This window comes from Anopheles coluzzii, chromosome 3, assembly GCF_943734685.1.
Source record: "Anopheles coluzzii chromosome 3, AcolN3, whole genome shotgun sequence".
NCBI classification, from domain to species: Eukaryota; Metazoa; Arthropoda; class Insecta; order Diptera; family Culicidae; genus Anopheles; species Anopheles coluzzii.
In genome coordinates, this window is record NC_064671.1 from 69390573 (window position 1) to 69417507 (window position 26935).

The window sequence follows — 26935 nt, forward strand, 5'->3', positions numbered from 1 at the left end:
TTTTTGTTTGTCTGTGGTAACTTTTGCATAGGTGCGCAGCCGAGGCTGTAGTGTAGCGCAAAGAACGCTCAGGAAAAGGGGGATTCAGACAAATTATTCTACCTTAACAACATCAGCAACACACAAAAGCTCAAGACGCGCTAAACATCTTGTTGGGCAAAGAGGATAACAAACGAACAGAGATCGCAGCGACGGGCGCACGGGATAACAAACCATCAGCAGCATCTTTCCACCCTCACCCTGACTAGTTCTTTTTTTATGTGTTTGAAAACGCTAGCGCTTGACGGGTCGTTCACTTCATAAATTTTGCATAAATTTACTTCGATCTCTGGCAGCGGCGAATAATATGTGTGCGCTCATTCTGTGGGAGATTTCTGAGTTTTTTTTGTTGTTTGTTGCCACATTACGTTCTTCGTTTTGGACGTTCGTTCGGGTCAGACAGCAGCACACACAGACGTGAAGTGAAAGCCCCTGGATTGTGTTTGTGTGGAAAGCAAACATTTGGAAAGGCCCGAGCACGAAGAAACATGACTTAGACAAATTCCTCCCGGTTCTCGAAGCCTGATTGATCGACAAAGGATGGGGTGGATGAAACGGGAATGTTAGCGAGCGGTGCTTGAGAAGGGATTTTCTGGGAAGAAGTGTTTTCATCTTCTTTGAAATACGTCCACACGAGACGAGTGCGTGGCGCCGGGAGCGCTTGGCTTGAATGGTCGCGAGAAGCTAATGCCACAAAAGGGAAGAACTAAAAATGGGTTCCATCTTTGGATTGATCGATCGATCACTTGATCGCGGTACATCGTACGCTTAGATCAATAGCTGTAGCATTCCAGCTGCGTTGTCGATTGCAGGTCTCCCGGCAGGTCTCTCGCTACTAAAGAGCTTCTGGCATTTGACCCAAAACGTACCAAACGCATTCCTTTAGCGTCACAAAACAACTCAAGTCACTTCAATCAAGTGAGCTAATGAACTATTGCCACCCAAACGCTACACAGGTGGCGCTAGTATCGCTTTCAGCACCACCCCTTTTCCTCGTGACAACAGAAGTAGCTTTTAGCACGCTTTTACGGGCATTCGGTGTTTGTTTGCTTCGAGTGCGGTCGCTTTTCTCCAGACGTTTCCGTGCGTAAAATAAACACCCGAACCATTATCAGGCATGACCCGCGCTAACAAGCGGTGGGAAAGACCTCCCCTTCGCTTCCTCTTCTCCGGATAGCAGGCACATCCTGTGCCGTTCAGAGAGGCAGAGAGAGAGAGAGAGAGCGAATGACAAACAACAAAACCACCAACCCCCAGTTGTAAAGGGCCAATCGTTCCCCCGAAAGGAACCTGTTCGTGCGCTTTATCGTCGCAGCTAATTATGCAATTCTTGTGTCGTTTCACCCCCTTTCCCTTTTCGCTGTGCCCTTCCGGTGCCCCCCCCCATTGCCCACGATCGCCTTGCTGGGGCGGGAGAAGAGCATTGATTGAGCATACAAAGTTTGTGTTTTTTTAGGGCGCAGTGTTCGGTTTTTCGAGCGGAAGGGAAGCTACAACACTCTTTAACACTAATCGTTTCCAAAACGTTCCGTCCGACATTTTCGGCCTTTTGCAGTGGGTGTGCAGAAAGCAACAGTAAAACAGAAAACAAAAGACTTGGGTGGCGCGGCGCAGGCGACAAACCCTTCCAACAAGCGCCTCCCCAGACGGGCAAGAACGGCGGTGTGGACGAAAACGCAATAATAATTAATTCCTGCTTCCGGCCAGGCCAGTGACTGCCAGTCAGCGGGGACGGAACTGCAGTGTCACCGCAACCAGCCGTCTCCGGCCCTCCCATCGCCGTCCGGAAAGCCGGAAACCGGAACGAGCTGGAACGGAACCAACCACCGAGGCGTCCGGAACGGAAGGTGTCTGACTGGCTGACTGGTGCTGGTGGTGGTTTGAGGTCTCGTCTCGGTGTACCCCCGTGCAAAAAGGGCACACTTGTCTTCTACTTCTTCGACCTACGTCATTCTTGGTCGGGTAGTAGTTTGCCAGCGTCTCTTAATTTTTTTTTTGCAACACGCCTATCTGTTACACCGTTTTCGCCGTTTTCTTCCCTCCGACCAATGCAGTAGGACTTCCCGTGGGCGTCGCAAGTTCGCATTCACCCTGTTCACCACTTACCCGTCTCTCTGCGATAGTCGCTCAATTACCCCTGGGTGCTTTCGCTCGATGACGCTCGCTGTCTGCGGAAGGCCGGGCGTTTGGCTTCTAGCGGGGAAGAGAGAGAGAGAGAGAAAGATAGGTCGCCTATGATTAGGTGGATGCCATGCATGTCATGCAATTTCGTTATAACTATTATCAGACCCGTTCCCTCTCCCTCCCTAGTCCATCCCCCCCGCTTCCTCCCGCATCCATTCCCTTCGGTGAGAACTGACGGCGATCGTAAAACTCACGACACTTGTGCACTGGTTGTTGTAGGCAGCCTGCCCCGCGAGCATTATGCTGCGGAGGGTTTTGCACACAGAGAGCGAAAGAGAGAAAGAGAAGGAAGGAAAGGGAAGGTGCTTTTTTGTCTGTGTGTTTGAGGTTGAGGTGCGTCCCCCCCCCCCCCTTTTTTGCTATGCGATTATACGATCGCCTTTCTGCTGCCTGGCAGGTCTCTCTCTCTCTCCACGGGCACGTTTTGTTATCTGCGGGAAATTATCATTCATACCACGAGACACTCCCGGGGTGGGCGAAGAAGAAGGGTACGTGGGCGGAAAAGTTTAAACTTGGTTACTTGCCCCCGTCTGTCGCCCCGTTTGCCATGCCTTTTTTTCTAATCGATATCCTCTCTCGGTGTCAGCGCGCGGAGGGTATGAATTTCATATGAGAAGTCAACTCGTTTTTTTGTTTTTGCGTGTTCGTTTGCAAACGATAGGATAGTTTTAATGAGTTCGCTTTATCTTTTGCTTTACTTTGCCTCGCAAATGCGTGGGCGGATCGTACGGGGATCGTAGGTTGATGAAGTCATACCATTTCTTTCTTTGGTTTCTTTCGAGCAAGGCAAAGCAGGCCGAAGAGAAGTCGAGCATAAGCTTCACTTGAAGCCATCATAAAGCGAACGAAACTTCCAACTCGATCGTTTTACTTTTTTTTTTATCAAATCCACGGCAGTGCGAAAGTCTCGGCATGTCGTCCCGAAAAACCGGCACACACAAGAGCATGTTTTCGGGACATTTCGGTCAAGAGTCGATCAACCGGTCTCCGTTGGTCGGGCAAAGTTGACGGACACTCGGGTGACATTCAGACGCAGAATGTTGGGTAGGGGATAACTACAAAGCATTAAAAACACGATTTCCGAAGTGTTTGGGCGACACAATTCGAAGGAATCAGCTTGACGGATCTGACCGACGACTTCGTGCGGACGGTTTACCTTTTTTTATGTGATCGTTTTATTTCTTTCTACACTATTAGTGCAAAACTGTTCGACATTTGCGGTCAAACTTCATGTCCCCGTTGGGTGGCGATAACGTTAGCACACACACACACACACTCTTTTAGGTTTCGATTTCGAACAATCGCTCGTGGCTTTGGAGAAATGGCCACTTTTACGACGCACTGCGCGTGCGGTTAAAAGTGGAGCCCAACGCTGCCGTACGGTGGTGGTGCCAGTTTTGCACGTTTTGGCTGTAGCGTGGTTGATAATAAAACGAGCACGATGCGAATGGGGGCTGCCACCGGTTGGCCGGTTTTAATGGTGGCCCACAAATCGTGTGCCACGTGTGTCGATACCGACCGACACCGGTAAAAGTGTCGCAGTGTGGAAAGTGTCGCTTGTCGTTGCCATGGGACATTGCCACAGTGACTGATTGGTGAGGAACACAGCAATTTTACGCTTCTCATTATCAGGGAATCCATTGAAACTGTGAATGAAAAAAAAACGCATCATTTTGGAAATGAAGTGTTTTTCGAATAAATATCGAAGATTCGAGCAGAGCTTCCTATTACAATTTTCGTGATGTATTTGACATGAAAAAGAAGTCTTCCAGGGCTCGATATATCCGCATATGCCTCAAACTACCAAATCTACAGACTGGTGAGGTGCTCTCTGGAGCACATCCACGACTCCAATCCGACTCCAGCTATTGTTTGTCGAATCGGAACCACTAGCTCCGCCCGGAGTTGGAGTTGAAGTCGGAGTTCGGAGTTGAAGTCGTCGGGAGTCGTTCGAAGTTGAAGTCGTCGGGAGTCGGTGTCTTGCGGAGTCATCGGAAGTCGTCCGTAGTCTTCCGGAGTCGGAGTCGTCTGGAGTTGTCTGGAGTTGTCTGGAGTTGTCTGGAGTCATCCGGAATCGTCCAGAGTCATCCGAAGTCTTCTGGAGTCAGAGTCGTCCGAAGTCTTTCGGAGTCAGAGTCATTTGGAGTCGTCCAGAGTTGATTGGAGTCGGTCGCAGTCAATTGGAGCTGACTCCGCATGACTCCGGACGACTCTGGACAATTTCTGATGACTACAGATGCCTCCGGACAACTCCGGGCGACACCAGACGACTCCAGTCAATTCTGAACGACTTCGGATAATGCTAGTCGGGTCTACCTCCCGGAGTCGGTTCCGAAATTATCGGACCACCAACTATATCCATTAATACTATAGACTTTAGATAGGAATATTTACTCTTTTCAGAAATTCTTGGCAAAATTTTTACACTTTTTGTCCAGAATTTAGTCCATACTTTCATCTGTAAGATTCAACTCATTTACTTATTCTTAGGCACATCGCTCTTTCAGACACGCGTCACATAAAGAAACGAATGAAAATGTACAAGATCTATCTCAGGCCCTCTGTTTCTATTACTTCCAATTTTGAAGCTTCTGTAAATGTTTTTCAATAGCAATCGTTATTTTCCTATCACGCAATTTGGTGCCCGTACTTTGTATCTTTTTTGGTAGCATTGGACGGCGCAGAACATCAGCACGTGCCTTGTGGGCAACACAGGACGCTATTATCAAACACGATTGTAAACAAAAACTCTGCATCTCACACAACGCCATCTTTTTCAATCGGTTTTATTAAAAGAGCTATTTATGATGTTCTAACGGGGAGAGTGGTAGAAAAAAAAACAAACTGAAGATTTCATCACCTCCGGTACCCAAAATTTGTACGGCAATAAACAGCAGGCCCAAAAGGCCCTTGAAATATTGTGTCTTCTCCGTACGACCTGCAAAACAATCCTTTCCATTCGCTTCCGCCCATGAACGGTGGCATGAGTTGCGTTAATCTGCCGGAGCGGTTCGGTGTTAGAACGGTGTTAGAACAGTTGTTTTGTCTCACGCGGGTGAAAGAAGTTGCATTCTTTGCCGGGCTTTTCAATACAGACCGCTATTGCGCCGACAACCGTCCAGACAGAAAGCGTTTTAATGCTGTTCATTTTACAATGCTCGTGTCTAACGTTCTGTCGGTCGCTGCCGATCGCAAATGGGCCCCCATAGCGTTCCCATATCCGGCCCCTTCCGTCTTGCCTCAACCACGAACCTTCCCCATACACGGGACGGCTTTTATGTCGTTTTGATTGCTCATCCGTCTTCATTTCTGTATGATTGCTTTATTACATGCACCATCGCATAACCTTCCATAGGGCACAGGGCTTTGAAGAACGTTGCAGCAGAGCATTCGGCGTTGTGAGGTATTATGCGTCATAGCAACGGGTTGTAGGGGTAGCTCTCCACCGTACCCGCTGCCAATCGAAGTCTACTGCCACTCATTAGTCAATTATCATTCCCGGCGAGTTGTTCGCACTCGCTTTCTTGGCTGTCCAATCGGCCAGCGTTGTCGATGAAGCACCGTTACCCTTCTATGCTTCAATGCTCCGGCAAATGCTGTCCACTGAGAAAAAGAGGGGAGTTTGAAGCATTGGAGGACGGTGACCGGTGGACGGTTCTCACGCTCTTCACTCGTTACATGCGGAGTATGGCGCTGTCTGCGCTCTACCGAATCGTTTCCATCGTCCATGTCGCTTTTTCATCCCATTCTGTAGCTGCCACTGTGGTGCCTTCAAACTCTCCTCTAATAATTTTCCTTTTTTCTCTCTCTTTCACTCCATCTCTTTACAGGTAAGGGAGTTTTTTTCTGGTTTGCCGATTTTCAGACCAACCATATGTTTTCCCCTGGCGCCCACACGCTTTCTGACCTTTGGTTTTGGCGACGAGCATGATTTTCCTTCCCACGCGCGTTTCCACCGCCGTGACGTCATCGATCGGACAGCAACGAGCAGCTTATCGCGCGCCCTAACAAGTGTGACGACGGTGATGATGTATTAAACGGCGCCCACGCTCTGGCCGTTATCGGAGAAGGTTTGCGGGGCAATTGTGTGGGTCGCGTGTCTCATGGCGAAAGACACCGGAAGGCTGTGGACAAAAAAGGGGCATTGCGTAACAATGCTCAAACGATTGCGTTGGAGGAAAGGAAATGGGGAAATTGATTGCAAATCTATGTTCTGCTAATGAGACAATTAGATGTTTCGTGTGCGCATTTTCGGCCGGTTGTTTTGCGATTCGGTACGCTCGGACGGGGCACAATTTGAGAAGAATAACAGTTAACTCTTGAAGGGGAAAGTTGGATTGTATTCCTCACAAATGGATTTATTTGTTTAACCTTACTTGTAATATTTTTTTTAAATTTATACTGAAGAGATTGACAGCATTCTGGAGCTGCTCTTTGCAATGTGCTAGCAAGTAGAGTAGAATTTCTATCTGTCCCTTAAGGGTTAATGACGTCATCAGCAAAGCGCCCAGTAGCGATTTAACTCCTTCAGCTCAGTTTTCCACGTGCCAGCTGTTTTTCCATCAAACTTATACCCCGCGAGAGTCCCCACTGTTACTCCCTACCTCTTTACATCTACCCCCCCCCCCCCCTCTCCCCAGCCAACAAACTTCAAAAACTCCCCGAACAAAAGCCAGACGCGAAAATCTGTTGCCAAGCGTCTCGAGGACTTCCGAGGACTGGCCGAGCCGAAGCATTGCCCAACTTCCTGGGCCCCGTTGGCGTCAAAAATATCACGTCACACCGCAGGAGGGTGTCCCGGCTCAGGCTCACGAGCGGTGCGGGTGTGGGTGTGTATGTGTGTGTGTTTTTATTTAATTTTCACGCCTGACCGATGATCCGGAACGCGATGGCGATGCAGTGTCGGCAAGTTGGCCCAAGGACGGTCACAAGTAAGTCGCAGCATGTACGCCTGTTGCTTCCGCCGATGTTCGTGTTAAGCAGAGAGGAGAGGCAGGAAAATGAGGGGAAAAGGGTCTGGGTCGACGAACCCTGACCGGTGGGTGGCGTACACCGATGATGTAATTCGATTGGAAGAGCGAGCGGTTTCGAACGGCAAACAGCTGGCGAAACTGCTCCAATCCTGCTGCTAACTGTTGCTCTCCAAAGCCAAAGGATTCGTGGCGTGCGTAAGCAAAGCCTGCTTAGATGCTGCCGCTCGTTATCCCAGCCAGCTCCATTCGCAACCAGTAATTTCGATTCCCAGTGCTGTATGTTTTCTTCTTCTTCTTCTTCTGCTTTTGCTCGTTCATCTCCATTCATCATGCGTCCGCGCGTGAAGCTGTAATGGGTCGTGCCGGATTGCGTCACGTAAAAGGACGCGCCGGTGCGTAGGCGCAAACACACACTCTGGTTGTCGTCTGTGTCTATTTTTATCCACTCGCTGCTGGTGCTATTTCCAGCTGCCCGGCAGGACACAACAACTGGCAAACAACTCCCGAGAAAGCAACCACTGGGTGGAAAACGCTAAAGCAAACGACACAAAACACCTCGCCTCGGTGTAGTTCGGTGCTGCGTGTAGGAAAGCATCTATTGTTTTCCCCATTCCGCCAAACTTTGGGATTCTTTCTGCGTGTGGGTGGCTAACGCCGCTAACGGCAACGGACTCTGAAATGTCACCCGGCAAAACGCTCAAGGATGGGCCGGGTTTTCCCGCAGCAGCAGCCGGGAGAGAGCAGTCGCTTTTAATTATACCGTAATCAACGGGGGCACACATTCGCGCGAACCAAGCTCAGTGAGTCGGAACCGAAAGCGACGCCGATCGGGATGGAAGTTTGTCGTATCATAAATAATGAGCCTTTCAGCTGACGTCTTCTATCCGGGGGGAAGATTTGGGTGGGGGTTTCTTTTTCCTAGAGCAGGGCAGCTAACGAAAAGGTAGGATAAGTCTTTGCGGCCTGAAGCAAATAGGAGCAATGTAGGTCAATGAAGGAATTTATAATTTAAAAATGATTTCTGTTCTTCCTTGTGAGTCGAATTAATACTTCGCTCATTTGCACGCGTCATGTTAATGGTTTTGTAATTGACAATTTCATGACAATTTTCTAATACTTTGGAGTGTACTTTGTGATTTAATTTAGATTTAGATTTTAAACCTTCAGGATTTGAAACATAACTGCGGGATTCTCGGGTGTTAGAATTAAAAAGCTCCGAATCAAATGTCCAAATTGTTGCAATCCGTGAAGACATAATCTTGATGACCAATATACCCTTAGATATTATTCTTGAAAGTTTCTGGGTGTTCAAGAGTTCAAACATTGAAGACAGTTGCCATCCGAGTCATCGAACTCAAGAACAAGCCTCAACGATATTGACACTTTCGGTTTATTCTCCACTCGAATCAACCATCAAACAGAGTGTCACCGACTCCACCGGCGTACCGGAATCGAGTTTTAAATTCCTTAATTTAAGGCATGTTTTAAATGTGACTTAAATTTCCTTTAACCTCCTCCTTTTGTCGTGGACGGCAATAAACCCGTATAAATAACAGCCGCATAAGTACAAATGGGCAGGAAGGAAAAAAACCACGAAACAAGAGCAACAAGTTCCAGCATTTACTCCAAAAAAACCAACAAAACATTATACCCGTTCGTCAGAAGCGAAGGAACGTCGCTGGTAGGAGCACACAACAAAAGGGACGCCGCAGCAAAAAGCAGGGAAGCAGGGGAAAACGCACACCCAACATTTCACCGTAAATTTTGCAGGCATCACAAACGCGCGGCCCCTCTAGCACCACCACCAGGGGCCCTTTTTGCCAATTTGCACTCGAGATCTGGATCTCGCTTAACTGGCCGTGCGGCACACTGGCGGTAGTGTTATGTGTTGCTGCAAGCGCGATTTGGGTGTGGCGTGGACTCTTTTCCCCCTCCACGGATGTTCTGCGTAAGCCGTTGCGTTGCTTTCTCAGGACACTCAGTGAGGGCACTTGGTGGTGGTGGTGGTGGTGCTGGTGGTAAATTACGCGTCGCACGCTCTGTAACCGAACGGTCATTATCTTCCCTTTTGGTACGGCGGCCCGCAAAGCCTGCGAAAGCCACCGTGTGCCACCCAGCCCAGCGACTCCCATGACAAATTCGATCACTTTCGCAGATCAAACACGGGCGGCTCCGATCAACTTCTGATCACGTTTTTCACACACACACACGCACAACCCTGTGGTGGTGGCTCAGGGTTCGTTCAGGATTTTCGGTGAAAGTTGGCCGTGCACCCGGATCCTGAGAATGGTTCAGTTGCTGGCGTTGTGCAGCAAGTGATCGTTTCTAAAAAAAACAATCCCCAGGAAAACGTTGGGACGTTGGCAGTAGTTTACAAGCTGCAGAAGGGCGCAAAGTCGGAGCCTGGAGGAGTTGGAGGCTGCACAAAGGCGAGGAGAGCAAATTAATACACTTGTCCACTGCTGGTCGTGAGCGGCTCGTTTGCGTGGCTTTGGCTTCGGGTATGCAATTGGCACGTTTGCGGGATAGTAGGTCCCTCGTCCGGTGGTCCCGAGGCCAAGACCTTACTGATTACTCTTCTCTGCGGGCCACCGAAGCATTTGCAAAAATGCTCTATTCCAGAGCGGTGCGCCGGTGCGGATGGTAATGAAATTAATTTTAGAATGCCTTTTCCAATCTCTCCTGCATTGATGGTGTTCAATCTGCATCGGTACATCGGGGGAGCGTTTTTCACGGCTTTTCCGAACCCAGAGGCAGAAGACACCCCGATCGTTTTGTAAAAGTGGAGCCCTTACCTCCACCGCTGGTTTGTTCTTTCGGTGCCGGGAGAAAGGCACGATCTTTGCCCCTCCGAACACGGCCGATTGATCGGAGTCAACCGGAACGACCCTTTCGGGGCTTAGGTCTCCTTTCTCCCTCAGGAGGACCACCACCACGCCACCAGATCTCATTCATCATCGTCGCCCGCGTTCCGGATGCGGCTGTGCGGATTAGAAGGTCGCTCGATTGGCAAATCGTGACCGGTGAGTGTTGTGGTCCCGGTCAAAACAAGTCTACGGGACAGGCGATCCGTAGCCGGGAGCGCCGAAACTTGTAGCCATCCTGTCTGCGGAGCCGTTCTGCAGGCCTGCAGTGGTGGCCCTTGCTTGGAGGTCTTCCGAAGTGAATGGGGAATTGTGTGCGCCTACATTGTAATAATCTATCCCATCTTTCCCTTCTGCTCGGGTTTGGATTGGCTGGCGGTATTGATTGCCGGTTAGCAAAGATTGGTTCGTGTTGATTTAATTAAGCTTTCGATTGCGGTGGCGGATCGCAAGCACTCTCCGCCCGCTCTGTTGGAAGATTTACGATCGTGTACGATCCCTGAAACCAAGGGAGAGGGGACTGTGCTTTTGAAGCATGGCCGTTTGCCTAATTCAATTAAAGTAGAATCGTCTCCACTCTCATCATCGAAGCAGCCCCTTCCGTAAGATCCATCCTCGATCGTTCGGGCGATGTTTTTGTGCCGTTTTTTTTGCAAAATTCCACCCAGAAGTTAATCACTGGAAGCGATCGTCACGAACACAGGAGGTGCTATTAAAACAGCAAAGCGCAGCAGCATGCCGAAAGTGCGGAGGCTTCGAGATCGCGAGTGGCGGGCAAAAATAGCAAACGATTCACCACCGGAATGAGGTTAATTCTCAATTTCGTGGCGTGTTGTTGTTGTGGGTTTCTATTTTGGAGGATAATTTTGAATTACCCCTTTGGCGAGCCGGTAGCCCGTTAGTGGAGCCTAACCTAGCGATCATCAGATACAAAACGAAACAAGACGTTTTTGGCTGTGGTCCATCAAACCCCTCGAGTGCCGACAGCAAGTCTGCCATCAATTTCGCGAATCGCGATTTGCAAACTACGGCTTGTGTGTGTGTGTGTGTGTGTTTATGGGACGTTGTGATGGTTTTCCTTTCCATTGCCTTCGTCCCCTTTCTTCGGGGCTTGTTTCTGCATGTAGCTTAACGGCATGCCGAATGTCGACGGTCCGAAACGGAACCATCAATCAAAGAGACGCGTTTTTTTGGTGTTGGTATCGTCGGTCTATCTCTCTCCTCTGAAGCCATTCCCTGAGTTCCCTCAAACCATCTACATCCGGTCCAGAGACAGGGTTAGAGGCTGAACCTCGAGGGATTAATGTCACATTTCCTTTCCACGCGCGGCCGCTGTATTTCGTCAAATGTCACCTTCGTGTAGGTTGTGTGCCGACCTCTCTGGGGTATCTTGGGATGCCCAAAAACACCCTGTTGCTGAGATTGGGTGTTGACTGCTGAAATTTGCATTTTTCTAGTCGTGGCAAAACATGTGGCCATGTGGCGGGCGATCGGCAAGATAAGCGTCTGTGGGTAATGACAGGAAGACAGATGTGAAATGTTGTAAATTTGATAACGTTTCAGAAGAAACAGAGATCTATCCCGGTTGGGTTGGACATAGCACAGTGAACATTGCAAGAAAACAAATGCCTAGAAACATTTCAAACTTCATCTACAGCTGCAGATGATACTTCGTTCCTGCTCATTTGCCGATCATCTGTTTATTTTGGTACTTTTTATCTTCTCTTTCCTCGATAACCGTTTGGTGCGGAGATTGATAGCCCAAAACGAAACCCTGCTGGACTGTAACTGATGAGTGAAATCTCGGAAAACAAACATTTAATACAACGGGAACTTTGAAATGAGTTTCGGAAATGGCAGTTGCTCGTTTGGACAAGGCTACTTCATTAATTTCGTAATTTGTTATGCTCAAATTTGTAAAGCCAAGGGGACAGTTGGTAAACTTACCTTTTAAATGTCATCATTTGTTAGTTTTGAAGTTAAAAAGCGTTACTACTGAGCGTGAAATCCATTGGAACATTAACTCCAAAAGTCCTAAAGTGTGCCAGCAAGATCAGAATTCGTGGATGGATATGTCTTGTCGATGACAATTTCTTATACACTTCTGCCGTCTCTGAATAGCTCTCTTATATATTGCGTAGCAACTTCTGCTCTGTTTCTCAGTTTAAACGCTCCACGTTCCTACTCGCTTTGATCTAGCAGTGAACCGAAACGAAGAGCTCCAAGACTCATTATAATTATATTTCCTTCTTGAGAAAGGAAAACCCCATAACAACCGAAAAAATGCGTTGCAAAACTAAGTGTCTGTAACTGCCGGTTCCTTCCGTTTCCATTCATCCGACCTACGGCCATTGACCATGAGAATCTGTCGTGGCCATTTTTCCGCTCCATCCCGTCCGGCGGCAACGTTTCGCACCGAGCGGTGATCGAATTTCCCGTGGAAAGATTTTATTTCCCCGCGACGTCACTGTGCACGGCACGGCATGGTGGCTCTCTATCTCGGATGGGGGAAGAGAAGGAAGTGACAATAAAAGGAAAGCTCCTGCAAACGCCCACCCTAGGAGGGTACATTGGTTCGCTCAACATCGCAGCAGTAGTAGTAGAAGTAGCGACATGAATGGCGCGAAGTAAACGGCGCCGGACGAATCAAATTTCTTCGTGCGTCCGGAATCGATGAATGAAACTGTCGAGAGCGCCCCCGGGAGAAGGAAAACGCATTACAGGCTTGAGTCACTTTTCGTGCGTCCCTTCTCCGCTTCACCCCGTGGTGGGTGAGCTCTCGTTGCGTGGGGTTATGTTTTGCGGTTAGTTGTTAGACGAGACGAGCGTGTCGTGAAGCTTGATCCAATGTAGGTCGACGATGCAAACCGAAACCGAACCGATGGCTGTACACTGCGTGTAGCGTGATTGATCCCACTTCTGCTCTTGACTTCTTCGTCTGTCATCTTCGTCGCTCTCTCGCTCTCTCTTCTTGTATTCTAGCGAAGCGCGGGGAAGCGGCGTGCAAAAAAATAATTACATAGACACCGAGATGCCCTACAAAAGCGGCCCCCAGGTCCGCCGAAACGTTACTTCACACAAATTATAACTCGCGCGATCCGCGTGCGCTTGTACGAAGTGTTCTTTTTTTTTGTGCCTGTTGTATTGAGAACTTCTACGGATGCGGTGGAAATGGTTTGGAGCACGGTACGGTCTCTGTGGCACCGGGCATGTATGTACGCCGCATATACCGGAACGCGCAAAACGCAAATAAACAGCAAATGGTCATTCGGGGATTTTTTTGTTTGTTGTTGCATTCTTACGCGCCGGACCGGCAACGAAGGGTGGAAACAGAACCCGAACCGACCCCGGGACCGAACACATGAAAAAGACATCAAAAGTGGTTCTCTCGATGACATAACCGATATGTGTCATGCCGGATGATAGAATCAGTAACGGCACAAATCGCCACAAAGAGAGCAAATCGGAAAACCACGCGAGCTGTTCTGCGAATAGTGACCTCCGCTGGGAAAACGTTCTTCTGAGAGGTCAACGTTTCATGGCACGAGTTACATTTAGAGGCAGGAATAATTGCAGGAATATCAACGTAATATCTCGCGCCCCATAAATCAGGTTGCGAGTGGCAAAAAGTTTGCGCGTTACTGTTTTAAAGTCACATTGCATAACGCCATTTCTTGCTGCTCTCCTCCTTCAGCGGCTCGGGAGAGAAGCGGTGAGCGGTTTTACAGTTTTTTATTTGTAAGGCTTCACTGGTAAGGAGAACGCGAAAGCCTCGCGTGTGTGTTTGAGGTTGTGTGTGGTTTTTTTTTTCGCTGTGTGCCCCAAGACCCGCAAAATCCTTTGCGAAAATCCGGCAAACAACGGAACGGTCGTTGATTTATGGTGCAGCTCCTAAGCTCGCCAGATGACGACGTGACGGGGGTTGTATGTTTTTGTGCGTTGCCCAGGCACGTGTGCCTGATGTCAGTTTTTAGGTGATTGTGATTTCTGGCCCATGTTTGGGGATGTGTTTGGGGTCTAATTCGGAGCCAAGCATCGGCAGCCAAATTAAGTGCAACTTCGGTGCTACCGGATTAACTATACCCCTTTTGATGGTTGGGAAAATTGCACGACTTGCGATTTTGCGATTCGATGTCTGCGAGGCCTCGTCAGATTCATCAGAGCTCATTCGTGTTCAGGTATGGTTCGATGCAGCAACGACATGGGATGAGGGGCCCAAGATTGCTGGCAAAAGGGCGTGGTGCCTGCAGCCTGGCTTTCGCTTCTGCGGTAAATCTCCAACCAATGCCACACATAACAACTAGTTCCGGCTCTGTCGATATGCCGCAGACCGGCCACACTACATTGACTAACGATCGCTGACCTACATACGCAGCTACGATTACGTTGCTACGGGACTGGGTGTCGTAATCGTGACAGAATAATCCCCAACAGTGCTGTGGAACTGTCACAGCAAAAGCCGAAGAGACGAGACGAAGAGAAGAACTTAAGAATGGCCCGGGAAAGTATGCTAATGTCCCAAAGATCTCGTGATGATGAAAGGTTGTGATCTGGTTGTTAGCGTTGTCCGTGATGGGTGGGTATTGTTTGAAGTTAGAGCATTGTGAAACATTTGAAAAATTAAAACCAGTTAGATAATGATAACGTCTTCTAAAGCTCACTTAGCCGCATATACTCCAAAAATATTTTCACGGAATACACGCATAAAATGAAGAGCAAGAGAAGTTCCAGGCTTTTTGCGAGGTCGCCCTGCCAGTCCGCTTATAATTATGTTTTAGAAGTTGTCTCAACCGTTGCAAGCATGGGGAAACCTGTTTTCCCCATGACTGATAACGCAAATTACACAACCCTCCAGGGTTGTTGCCGCTGCCACCGCCGTTACAGGTGCAGTTGGACGACCAGGATTGAGGGGTCGTCGGGCCGGCACCACCTCTCCAATTCACCATTATTTAAACGTACGAACGAACGAATCCAAACCAAACGTATATCGCCTATTGGAAACGCGGCGAGTGACCACATGTGCCCCTCTCTGTGGGTGCAAAAGATAGGTTGTATAAAGTCTGGCGATCGTTTCATGCTTCAATTGCAGCTGAATGGTTCTTCTGACCGTTACCCAATGTTCTGCTGAGCGGTGGAATGTTGTCTTGCACGGGCGGAAGAACACATGTGATGCGCACGTTCCACCGGGGTAAAAGTGCTATACACATGCTCCATCTTCTCTAGGTGTATTCTGGCGTCGATACAGTGTTGCATCACAGATAGGGTTCGTGTGCCGACGCCGGCGGGGGCCTGTACCTCCAGAACATGGTCACGGTCTGGTGCGTCCGTCGGCAGAAGAGCTTTAACAGCCACACACATGCAACCTTGCGGAAACGTTTGCACGAACACGAACAGGTGCATTACAGACTCGAGGAATGATCAGCCCTGGTAGCTCCTCTTCCAATTCTGCAAGCTCTAAAAGCATGTCGATGCTCGTGATTTGCCACCGACCTCCACGGATCTGCATTTTCGGGCAGCGATAGTTCCGCAGGCGCAAGCACACACACGCCCAATGGACCAGACACCAGAACTTCATAAAGCTTTCATGCTTATCTAAGCGGGCAACGGCAGCGGCACAGTGAAGAGCTTTTTATTTGAAGTAGATCTCTATCATTATCTTCATCTGGATTCCATTTTCAAGCGCTCTTGCTCCGTCTCGCCACTCTCCCTTTGGTGGACCGTTGGAGAAAGGAAATTATCAACAATTTAGCCAAAAAGAAGCTACATTTCATGTGCCCTCGGGGCGTTTCAGGTATTGCTGGTGCCATGCGAGCAGTGGGATTGCGTTTTTGCGTCACGCGTCACGACAAAATCACCGAAAATTGAGGAGACAGCTCTCACAGGCAAGCAGCGCACACGGGTACAGGAAGTGCGTACACGCGGGTGCGTGATGAATTATTTTCGGCATGCCCGGTTCGCTTTCTTTGTGGAGGGTTTTGGCTTTCTGCTTTCTGTGATCGTTATTGGGCAAGTCCCCGGAGGGGATCTCGTTCTCGGAGCTGCTCGAGAAATTGGGCAACGGTAATAGTGGTGGTGGTTGTGGTGATGGAGTGTAGCATGATTTAGTCTTCTTTGACAGCTTATCATTACCCCGAACTCGGAGTGCGTTGCTCCAGTCCAGTCTCGTGGCCCCGGGAACTCTCCAGGACCACCGTATGTGAAAGTGGACTTTTGCGCGTGTACTTCACTGCGTGCGGGGCGAGCCGAAACTTTGGACGAGATTACAACCTGTTTGTAAGTGCCGCACAACCGGAGACCTGAGGGATCTGGTCAGGCGGGCGAAACAAGACGTCACATGATTGAAATGCGTGTATGTTTTGTTGTGTGTTTTGTCCTCTCCTCTCTTTCTCTCTCTCTCTCGTCCTTTCGCATACAACGCTTCAACATAGCTTATCGGCGTGGTCCGGTTCTGGCCGCGAGTGTCCATTCCCGCTAAGGTTGTTTGCCTTTTGTTTTGGTCACAAACACACACACACGCATGCACAGTGTGTGTCCAGGGAATGTTGGAGATTTTTTTTTGGAAGCTGAAAGGGCGTCGTCGTCTTCGTCCCGAGGCGTTGGCCACCGAAAAAAACGTGTTTCCAAAAAGCGGCCCGGACAGCCCGACACGCTTGCTATGGACACTAACCGGTCCGGGCCACTCCCGCAGAACTTTGGCGTGCACAGGCTCTATGGGGAAGGGAAGCAGGCAGATATCACGGTGTCGAAATTGACAAAAGCGGGGATGCCGTTACTCGCTGCTGGCTTGTTGGCGGCTCTCGAGAGCCCTCACGTATCGATAATATCGCATCAACCGGCTTATGAAAGGAGCACATAAAACAGAGAAACACACACACACACTGGCACACACACACACGAAACGAACCTCCAAAGAATGAGTGGAGGACCACGAGACAGAGAGAGAGAGAGAGAGAGAGAGAGAGAGTCTGCGAGATTAATGGATGACTACGCATGATAAGTGAGGTTATGCGCAGAGGAGCTAGAATTTACGCCCCAACGGATGAGTGGAACCATGCGGCCAGATGCGTGACCGAGATGGCATCTTGTCCCGTACAGATATTGGAGCTTGCAGCCCGGCGAGAGAGAGGGCAAATGGGGTTTTACGGGGAATTTTTTACCTTTCTCTTATCGTTATATCTGTCAACATCTGGTGGATATTTGTACCATTAAAGGCTGGATTTCTAGAATTTGATCCTTCATTTTACTCCAAAAAGATTATGAACTCCAACATTATACATGTTACCGAATGTTCTTTCTAATAACAACAAACGCATCGAACACAACCCTTCACACGCATTGTCTTTGGGAAGGTGGAATATCGCGACTCCCCATTCTTGGTGGAATTCTTTTCTGCTTTCATCATTCTACTGCGTCCAGCGGCAACGCACAGGGGCCGTCAACCTGTTGCGGAATTTGAATAAAAATTTACCTTCATTTAAATTGATTGCTGCCTTTGTCCACACCAAACTCATAAATCCACTCGAGACGTAGGACTCCGGCCTTTAGGGAAGCATTAAACTTGCCGACGGACTGAGCCGTTGGAAACCGGGACAGAGCGGTGACGATGATGAGGTAAACGCAGAACGTTCACCTCGCAATTTCGACCGGCTCATCAGGTACGTTCTGACTACGTTCCTCAGTTGACTTCACACACACACACACACTTCACGTTCTCCCGGTTCGGTGCCTGTGTCTTACTCATTTCACTTCTTGAGTTCGACACTCCCTCACGCCCAATTTGGATAATCTTCTTGGACATGGGGAGAGATGGAGGAAGAGATAGAGGAATACAACTCTTTGGATGGAAAACAAACATTGACGAGGAAGCGCAAGGGGTGTCAATAGAGAAGTATTCAGAAGATTTCGCACCAAACATAACGCCCTTTTGGGAGTTGCTGGTGGGTATTCTTGAAGAATTTTGAAAGGCCTTCACGCGACCTCCTCCAATGATTCAATGTTCCCAAAAACCACCACACTCTTTGACAGACGATCCGGTTCGTGCGTGCCGCAGCGGTTGGAGTCCAGAGACCCACCGACAGCTTTTTGACGCGATCGTGACTGCAGTTCTGGGACTGTGAGCTGCATCATCAAGTGCACGCCCAGGTTGTACGCATCCGCCACAAGTGGTGGACCGATTTGCTCCAATCTGTGAAGCATCTGTCCAGTTGTCATCGGATCACCCTCTGCCCCGTTTTCGGAGGAGGAGTATTATTCGCATCACAAACGGTGCTGCCGCATAAATTAAACGCGACAGCCGTGCAAAGACGACGACGATTCCGGTCAGTGGCGATGAGTAAGCATCAATTTAATACCCAGCGGAGTCCGAGCGGAGGTTCATTGACATCTTCGTTCCCCTCCTTACGCCGAGCTTTGACGGATTAAGCGACCGGCACACACACACACACTCCCACCTCATTCATAATAATTCACTCGGCCGCAGTGGATCGGACGCTGCACCGCAATCAGCGTCGCAAAATCTGTCCAGCAAAACTCGGATGTTGTTGGCCCATTTAGCGACAGTTAAGGCCCCAATTTGTCAGAAAGTTCCAGCGGCGCGCGCTACGGCGTAGTAGATTCCAGCGGGTATTGCTCATCGAACACGGACTACAGGGAGGGGGCCTTGTAATGATGGGGAGTTCTTGTTATATTGGTTGCACACATTCTTGGGCGCGCTGTTTTTCGGGTGGTATTTTGCACACCCCAGCGGTGCTACCTATCCTACCCGTGTGGAGTTTGACCTACTTTCACAATCCGGGGGTAATCCCGGGGCAGACCCTGTGTGTGTTGCGGCGGTGCATCTATTTATTTGCGGCGTAGATTCTACAACACTGGGAACAAATACGGGTGCCAAAGGATTGAGTGTGAGGTGTTCCCACCCATGCTGCTTGTTTTTTGATAGTTTGAAAGTTTGATGTGTGCGGCATGCTAAAAATGGGAGGAAGGTATGGTGGAGTGGGATTCGTGTGTGTGTGATGCTTACTCATCTACTTAGCATAAGTTTGCGAACAACAGCGTACGGTGCCGATTAGCTTCAACAGGTTGATGGTGGTGACTAATCGTGCGGAAGTTCATTGCCATCGGGCACAGTTGGCGGAACGATGTCAAGGACGGGTGTGGCACCAGAGTTTCTTCACCTAACGCACACGAAGCGAGACACGAGCATTGCTAAACTTCTACAAAAGAAACAGATCAGCAGTGGGTAAACTTCAGTTTAATTCCTGCTGATCGAAACTGGTTCACTCTGTCTCTCTGTCTCTCGCTACCGCCGTAAGTCGTAAGCTGCCCTTGATTCCCGAAGTGCACCAAAAGGCCAAACATTCCGCACATTCTTACCTGCCCGCAGTTGGAATGTGTGCAGCGGGTTCCAAAGAACGAACCTGTCCGCGGGCCATTGTGCACACGGTAGCTGGTGGTGTTCGTCGGTTGCTCCCTTGTACCACGAAGAATGTAACATCGTACGGGCACAAGATCCGCTGGACCCGAGAGTCGTTTGGCGCTTAGGAGACGCTGCCGGCGATATGTCTCAACCGTTCGAGAGGTCGAGGAATTGCGTCGCTCCCAGCGGTGACCCAGGCGACACAGGCGGGAAGGTAATAGGGTCTGCGCCAAGAAACCGTTATGCCCCTAGCAGCGACAGCCACCCAGGGTTCGATTGTTCGATCCGGTTGGGAGTTTTCGAAAGGCACTGGGCGTCATCGTGGTTGTTCTGGTGGAGAAAAGAGGTTTGGCGCTGGCTTTGGGGCGCGTGTGGAACCTGCAACGACACTGCAATTTCCAAGCGAATGTTGAGTAATGTATTAGGAGGCTGGTGCAAATGGAGTGAGTCATCGTGTCATGCCGAGATTAGCTTAGCTTAGGCTTTTTTTTTTAAGAGAAAGAGAGCGTGAGTGGCTAACACGCTTTAAGATATGGAGATCTGTGGCGCTGAGGCTTGCGTCATCTTTGGCGACATAGGGTTGCTGGGGTTTTCCCAAACCTGGAAACCAGTCTGTAAGCAAATCATACAAATCGGTGCAAAAATCAACCAAACAACCATTCGCTCAATGCAACGCGAAACTCAACTCCGTCGACTGTCCCAAGAAATGGTCTTGTTCTGTACCAACCCTTCCTCTCAAGTTTCATTCATAAATCCAAACACCCTGATACAGAACACGCTAGTCATATTCGCACCTTACCGTCTCCCTCACCGAACCTTCACCGTTTTTTATGAATGAACAAACAATGTGACTGAAGAGATGCATGCTGCGTTCGGGGTTTTTTGCTTGCTCGGACAAACAACTGCAGTTGCAGCGGGTAGCGATCACGTGGGGCTGTGAAACACGAGAGCCGTTGGATGAATAATCCGTACACGCGTTTGCTGCACTTGATCTTCGTGCAGTCGGCCCTTGACCGATAAGAGCGCTGGTGGAGTGCTGTGTTAAAATGGCATGGCGCGATAAGCAGAGAACGTATTATCGTTGCTGTGGAGCGTGTGTACGTTCAAATAGATCTTGCTAATAAGCAGGATCACTCGTTTCGTAGTAGTTTGCCACGATTTTGTTCAAATTCCCCCACCTGGATCGGGTTCGTCGTTCGGTGCCGAACCAAAATTACACCGTTTGCACAAAATTGCGGCCGCACGCTAATCAGAGAGTGAGTGGAAGGGAAATGAGTTCGTTACTCCCCTGCTCCCTGTTGCTCCGGAAGCTCAAAAGGTGAGGAGCGAAGGAGAGCGAAAATATGAAAGGAGAAAGTCAACTGCCCGCTTATCAGTCCGAGCGACCAGAAGGGTGTATAGGGCATTATAAAATCGAGCAGAAGAAAAAGGGCTCAAAAATCAATAAAAAAAAAGCGTGCAGGGCGTAACCGTGTGTGTGTGTGTGGTTTTTTTTTGCTTTTTTTTGTTGCTGTCTTTGCGCATTATTCGCGAAAAAATCAATCACGATTAATTACATACAAACACACTTTCTTCTCCACCGGGTTCGTCGTCTGCAGGGCGATCAATCTTTTGTAGCTCGGTGCCTCCGGGGAGGAGGCTGATCGATACTGTTTTGTTGGCATTTTTTTGTTGCGAAAATTAAAGCTCTTGTGAACCGCGAAAAGGCGAAAGGTTTACACCGTGACGGCCCTACTACGATTGTACGATCGAGTGTGGCGGTGTTAAAGAAGGGATCATATGCAAATTGTGTTGCAGTGTTCAGTACAACTGAAATGCGCTTGCGACGGGCGCTTGGCAACAAGCAGAAGGTGAAATGGAACTGAACGCGTTGGAAATTGAGTTTTATTTTATTGTTGCTAATAACATGGCTGCATCCGGCTTATGGGTGGTTATGTTTTATGTGCTTCATAATTTGTTTTGAGCTTTTAATCAGTTTAATGGTATGGTAATAATTTTTAAAGAGTTTTAAATTTCCGTGAGAATAGCCTTTCTTTCTCTACCATATTCCTTGATCTTCATTTTGGGGAAGCAAAACACACAATTATCGCCCTTCGCCCCGTGTGTGTGAGTTATGATTCGGTTCTACATATTCCATCGAATGGAGCGAAAAATGTGTCATCAAATCAATCAGCAGCCGTGTAGTAATGAAGATGATCGTGCAGTTTCTGCTGGGTGCAGCTCGCTATGAATCGCCCGTTGCTTAGCGTATTGCCAACCATCCCCCGTACGGAGCAAGCGTTTGCTTTCGATTTTAGACAGTAAGTGAATCACAAGTGAAAGATAGATGAGGACCGTTTGACATTTGACGGGGAAGAGAGAAGGGGGGTGGCCCGCACGCTCAGCCTGTGCTCCAAAAATTGGCAAACTCGTTTCGCAGCCACATAATGGAAAGGTGCCGCAGCACGGTGAAAAATGATGCCCGCGGCCTAGTCTGGTGAGAGGCGATTTATTTAAATTTTCGCTTCATTTCGTGTACGCTGTAAGTCCGGATTTGTTTTTTTTTCTTGCCAGAGGTTGTCTTCATTCTTGTTGTTGTTTGTCACAATTCCACCCCTTTCGCCTTCGTCGGATTCTGAAATGTCAACACATTATGCACTCTTCAGCTCAGTTGAAGGTACACACAATTTGCAAATGAATGGGAACGAAGCGGCAGCTTCACTTTCAATGTTAGTTTGAGCGTTTTATTTGTTGTGTGTGTATGTGCATCTTCTAAGCTGCACTATTCGTTTTGGGGAGCCTTCGTTGTGCCAACGTCATGATGGTCTATTATTCTTCCGTCTCCTTTTTTGGGTAGATTACTTGTAGCGTGACGGCCGGCAGTATTCGATGCGCTTCATGCATTAAACGCGCATGCAAACGCTCCACACGGTGGCCGAAAAGGAACCTCAAAATTGTTCAATATTTACACAAGCTGAAGGATTTCTTGACTCGCTTGGCCACAGTTTGCATCGAGTGACGTGAATTCGTCACCGTTCTGTCTACCAAAACTCAAACTTATTGGTGGCCAACACTAAGGAACGCTTTGGAAACTGTGATAAAAAAACCGATGAAAGTGAGATTGAGTTTTGAGGTTAAAATTTGGTTTCTCTCGCCGCTACCGGTCTTGCCGTTTCCCCCTGAGGGCATACACTCGCAACATTATTGCGTAAACCTTTCATTTCCCTGCGTGAAAGAAACACCGAAAACATAAAAATCGATTGATTTCCTCTCCGTGTCGATACAGGCTGTTTCTGTCACGCTCGGGTACGATGGAGCGGATGGAAAAATAAAACACCTCCCGTGTTTTCAAACACCACGCAAGCCCGGTGTGACCGGAGATTGCGGATTGTGTAATCGTGAATTTTTGCAAACCAAAAAAAAAACACAAATACGACCCGTGTAAGAAACCGATGTTTTTTGCGCACACACTCGGTCTGTAGCTAAAACTGTGTCCAGCTTCAATTTGGAAGTTGTGGCCACTTTCTGGGTCAAATGTGAAACTGTTTCGGGGCGTTAGGATTTCGGGCGCGTCCTGCGCGGGTCCAGCGAGCCGTTGGCACACACACACACACACTCCTCGGCTCTTGGTGGTTAGGTCACCCCCGTTACAAAAGCCCTACGCTACAGCGAAACAGATCATTTTGGGCCCAATCATCGCCGGAGCGCGTAGGGTGGGGCAAGCCCGGAGGAAGCTCAGTTCTTGACAGCAAGAGAAACAAGATCACTTAGGGCCGAGAGTGCGAGACTCCACCCCATGCAGGGTGGTTGGTTTTGTTGGGTATTGATCGGCGAATACGCTCGCTTGGTCCCGCCTAAGAAGGTGAAATGGATTGGGCATAGCGCTAGATAGATCGTGCTCGCGCGGGAGGGATGCAGAAGGCGCATGCATGCAGTTTAGGAATTTGCGTACGTCAACAAGGGGCAGACCGACGGGGAAGGACGTTGAAGCGAGGGGTGAAATAGTTCAAGCAGTGAAAGTCACAAAACAGCCGACAAGCGCGTTAGACGCGGCAACACGGGGATTTTTTTCTAACACGGGGTTGCCTAACGTATCGTTTCGCAAAGTCGTTCGTCATGGTTTCGGCACGGGAGGGCGAAATGTAGGCGAATTTTAGAAGGTGTGTTTGTGTGTGTCTGTGTGTGTGTGTGTGCTTGTTTGGTGGAATTGATGAGGGTGGCTAGCATTCTTTCATACCCTTTCCTATTTAACCTTTGAACGGTGCAAACGAAGATTAATTTCAGAAGATAAATAGAAACCGTTCACTTGAAATAGATTGAACGTAGCATCAGCTCTTCGACGTCTTCTTTCCCTTGATATATTTCATATTATTTAATCAGAATGACACTGAACGAGCATCATTATTATTTCTCAATTCCACCATCCTTAAGCAGCGTATTGGAGCTTCCGGTCTGTGACATGATGTGCCTGAAATTGCCCTCCTTCCCTCTAAAGCAATCCTGTAACGAATGGTTTAATTTTGAAACCATTTTATAGGCATGAGAAAAAGGACTTTTTCTCCTTTTTTTCCTCAACAAGAAATTGTCCTTCACGAGGGAGAAAAAAAGCACAGCAAGATCTGTTTTAAATACATTCCCCCTTTTGAAGCAATGGAGCGCGCTTTCAACAGCGAAGCAGGACGAAATATGCCGACCAATATCACCGGCCCACCTCGACCCGGCAGTCACGCACGCAGGTATCGATTAATAAGATTGTTTTCTGCCTCTTTAATAATCATAATCGTGTACTACGCACTAAAATAATAAGCGATAATCGGTTTCGGTATTTTTCCACGCCGCGCTGTGCGCCCCGGATCATTTCGGTTTTGGGCGGCCTTTTCGGTTCTGTTTGCTTCGTTTGCCTTCTTCACGCTTCTGCCTCTTTTCATCGCGGCCGGGGTTTTTTTTTCAAAATCCCCATCCCGAAAACTCGATCGATTTTAAGTGCGGTAGTTGTACGGCGATAGCACTTTTCTTTCACCGATCGGAATGGAACGTGTGGAAGTAAAAAAGAAGAGGGAGAAGAAAGCGAAGAATGATGAGAAAATGCATACCTTCAATGGGCACGCTGGGAAACGTCCACTGGTTGAGTTACAAAAAGTCACGCACAGTGTCCTCAGCGTGTAGAATTAAACGGTGCCTGTCTTGAACAAAAAAAAACTCCGGAAAAGGACAGTGCTCGTTTGAGATTCTTTTATTGCATTTCTTGAGCCTTTGCTGTTCGATTAATACAACGGTCCGCAAGTAAGCGGAGAAAGAGAGAAAAACGAAAGGATCAAACACGGATATGCTGGAGATATGTGAAGAGCAAAAGTAAAAGAAAGGTGTCGAGGAAAGGAGAAAGAGAAGGAGAGGGAGAGAGAGCAAAAAGCAAAAAGCCATCTTTCCCCTGTGCCACACAAAGTGCCACAAGTTTATGCGTTGCGCATAAAGGAAACTGTAAAGGGCTCGTTTGTGTGCCGGTCCGGACCAACCCCGAAAAGGGCCGCGGCTCCGCGGTGAAAGGAAAGGATCTAGATAGTGCAGTATGTGTGTGTGTGTGTGTGTTTACAAAGGGGTGGATGACGGACGGGGGGTGTGCGGGGATAAAAAGGGTGATAGTGAGCGCAAAAGGGATATCAGGTTTGGAAAATGAAAGTAGTTCTACCTGTTTCGATGTTCGCGGCAAAGTGTCGCACCGCACCGCCATCGATGCGGCGTTACGCGTTATCGAACTGCGCTCGGATGCACGTGTGAAATGGGTGGAATGGTGGTGGTGGTGGTGCAAAGGGCGGACAGCAAAGAAGAAAGGTAAACACAAATGTGCGACCTTTCCTTTCTTCAAATGGAAATGGCTTTGTTCTGATGGTACGCGCGCGCATTTTGGAGAGAGGGTTCGACCGATCGTGCTTTTCTCGGTCGCGATCGGCCTTTTGAGCGTCTTTGCCTGGGGAATAAAGTAAAGCAGCGGATGGTCTTGTCCACAATAAAACACAGTTTCGATTGAAAAAAAATATTAGAAAATGTTACTGTCTGAAAATAAAGAAAAGCAAAAAGAAATCAAATAAAAGGTTCGTCGCCGCTTGAACAGTTCAAATCGTTCGTTTTAATTCCAATTTAAATGCACTAGCAAGCAGCAACAACGGACGTGAAGTCAATTAAATGAAGCTGTCGGTGAGGGGAAATAAAAATGCCGCCCTTTTGTTGTTATGATTAGCAGTTCGTTCACATGCAAACGGACGGAGTCAAATCAGTGTTTACTCACCTCACAAGGCAATAAATAGCGAAGGGATGGATGGGACCTGTGAAAATGATGAACAACCATGCCTCACGAATGTGCAGTGTGCTCCCGTTTAAATAAAAAAAAAAAAAAACTGGGTCTCACTGGGAATGCATGGGAGCAAATTTGGAACCAACAGGTGCGTATAGAGAAGACCCGTTTCGGTATGGGACCAACCCTACTTACACCCTTACGTATGCTAATGATCGGGTTTGCCGCCCCGCGATAGAAGGTTCATTTGTTTCGCTGCTGATGTGCGCTTAGAATGTTGCTGCAAAAACCGGGACGGGGAAAAAACCGTTTTTCTCGCTGTGAACATTAATGCTCGATGCGTATGTTTTCCATTCTGTTTTTTGTGTATGTATGCCCTTTGATTGGTATTTAAAAGCAAGTGAAATAATACAAAAAAAACTAATACCCTTTGCCCGGGAATGCGACTGGGAATGTGGCCGGGAATGTGAGCGCTCGCAAGGGAAGGGAATACACAACGCCGTTACCGTTACCCATGCAATACGAAGCGTCTTTTCCTTCTTCACAAAAGGACCGGTTCCACTCGCTCTCTTTGCCACGGGGTGGGGCAGCAGCTGAACAACTTAATCTTGGGGCTGTTTTTTGTTTTAAGCTAAATCCATCATCATCATCATTGCCGAGCCCTGCGTTCTGTTGCCCCCGTTCGGGTGCAGTCGTGGCGAGGGGCGCAAAGGGAAAGGAAAGTGCATGCACGCACTTTCGAAAGCTGTTAAAGAACTTTCAAAATCATCGAATCTACTAAATCGTTTAAAATTGTACGCCAACCCCGCTCGACGTGCATTGAAGTCGTTTGATCCGTTTTTTTTTTTGGGTGGGAATATGTAACAGCGATTTGTCATATGGCCCACATTCCGATTGTGAGGATAATTATTTCAAAAGCCATACCCGTACCGGGTGGCTGGAACGAGATCGATTTATTGTACAGCGCACACACAAAACGATAGACTGCAGCGAGCGCGTAAAGAACGAACCCCCTCGATGCGATTCGAGAGACACTTTAATTGATGTTTAAGCTGTCCCGTGGGGTTTGAATGTTTTGTGCTTGTACCGTTTGAGAACCGTATGCAGGGAGAATGTGTGACTTTAGGAACGGTCGGAATGTTGGGCCACGGGTGGACAAATTACTTTGGGCGCCAGGTGATGCCGCGCGACC

The 26935-nt window shown here is 48.5% G+C and overlaps 1 protein-coding gene across 2 annotated transcripts in view; it reads left to right on the top strand.

The window, feature by feature from the left end:
- Positions 1-26935, top strand: part of LOC120957409 (cyclic AMP response element-binding protein A) — a 95500-nt gene that overhangs the window by 48185 nt on the left and 20380 nt on the right. The window lies entirely within an intron of this gene.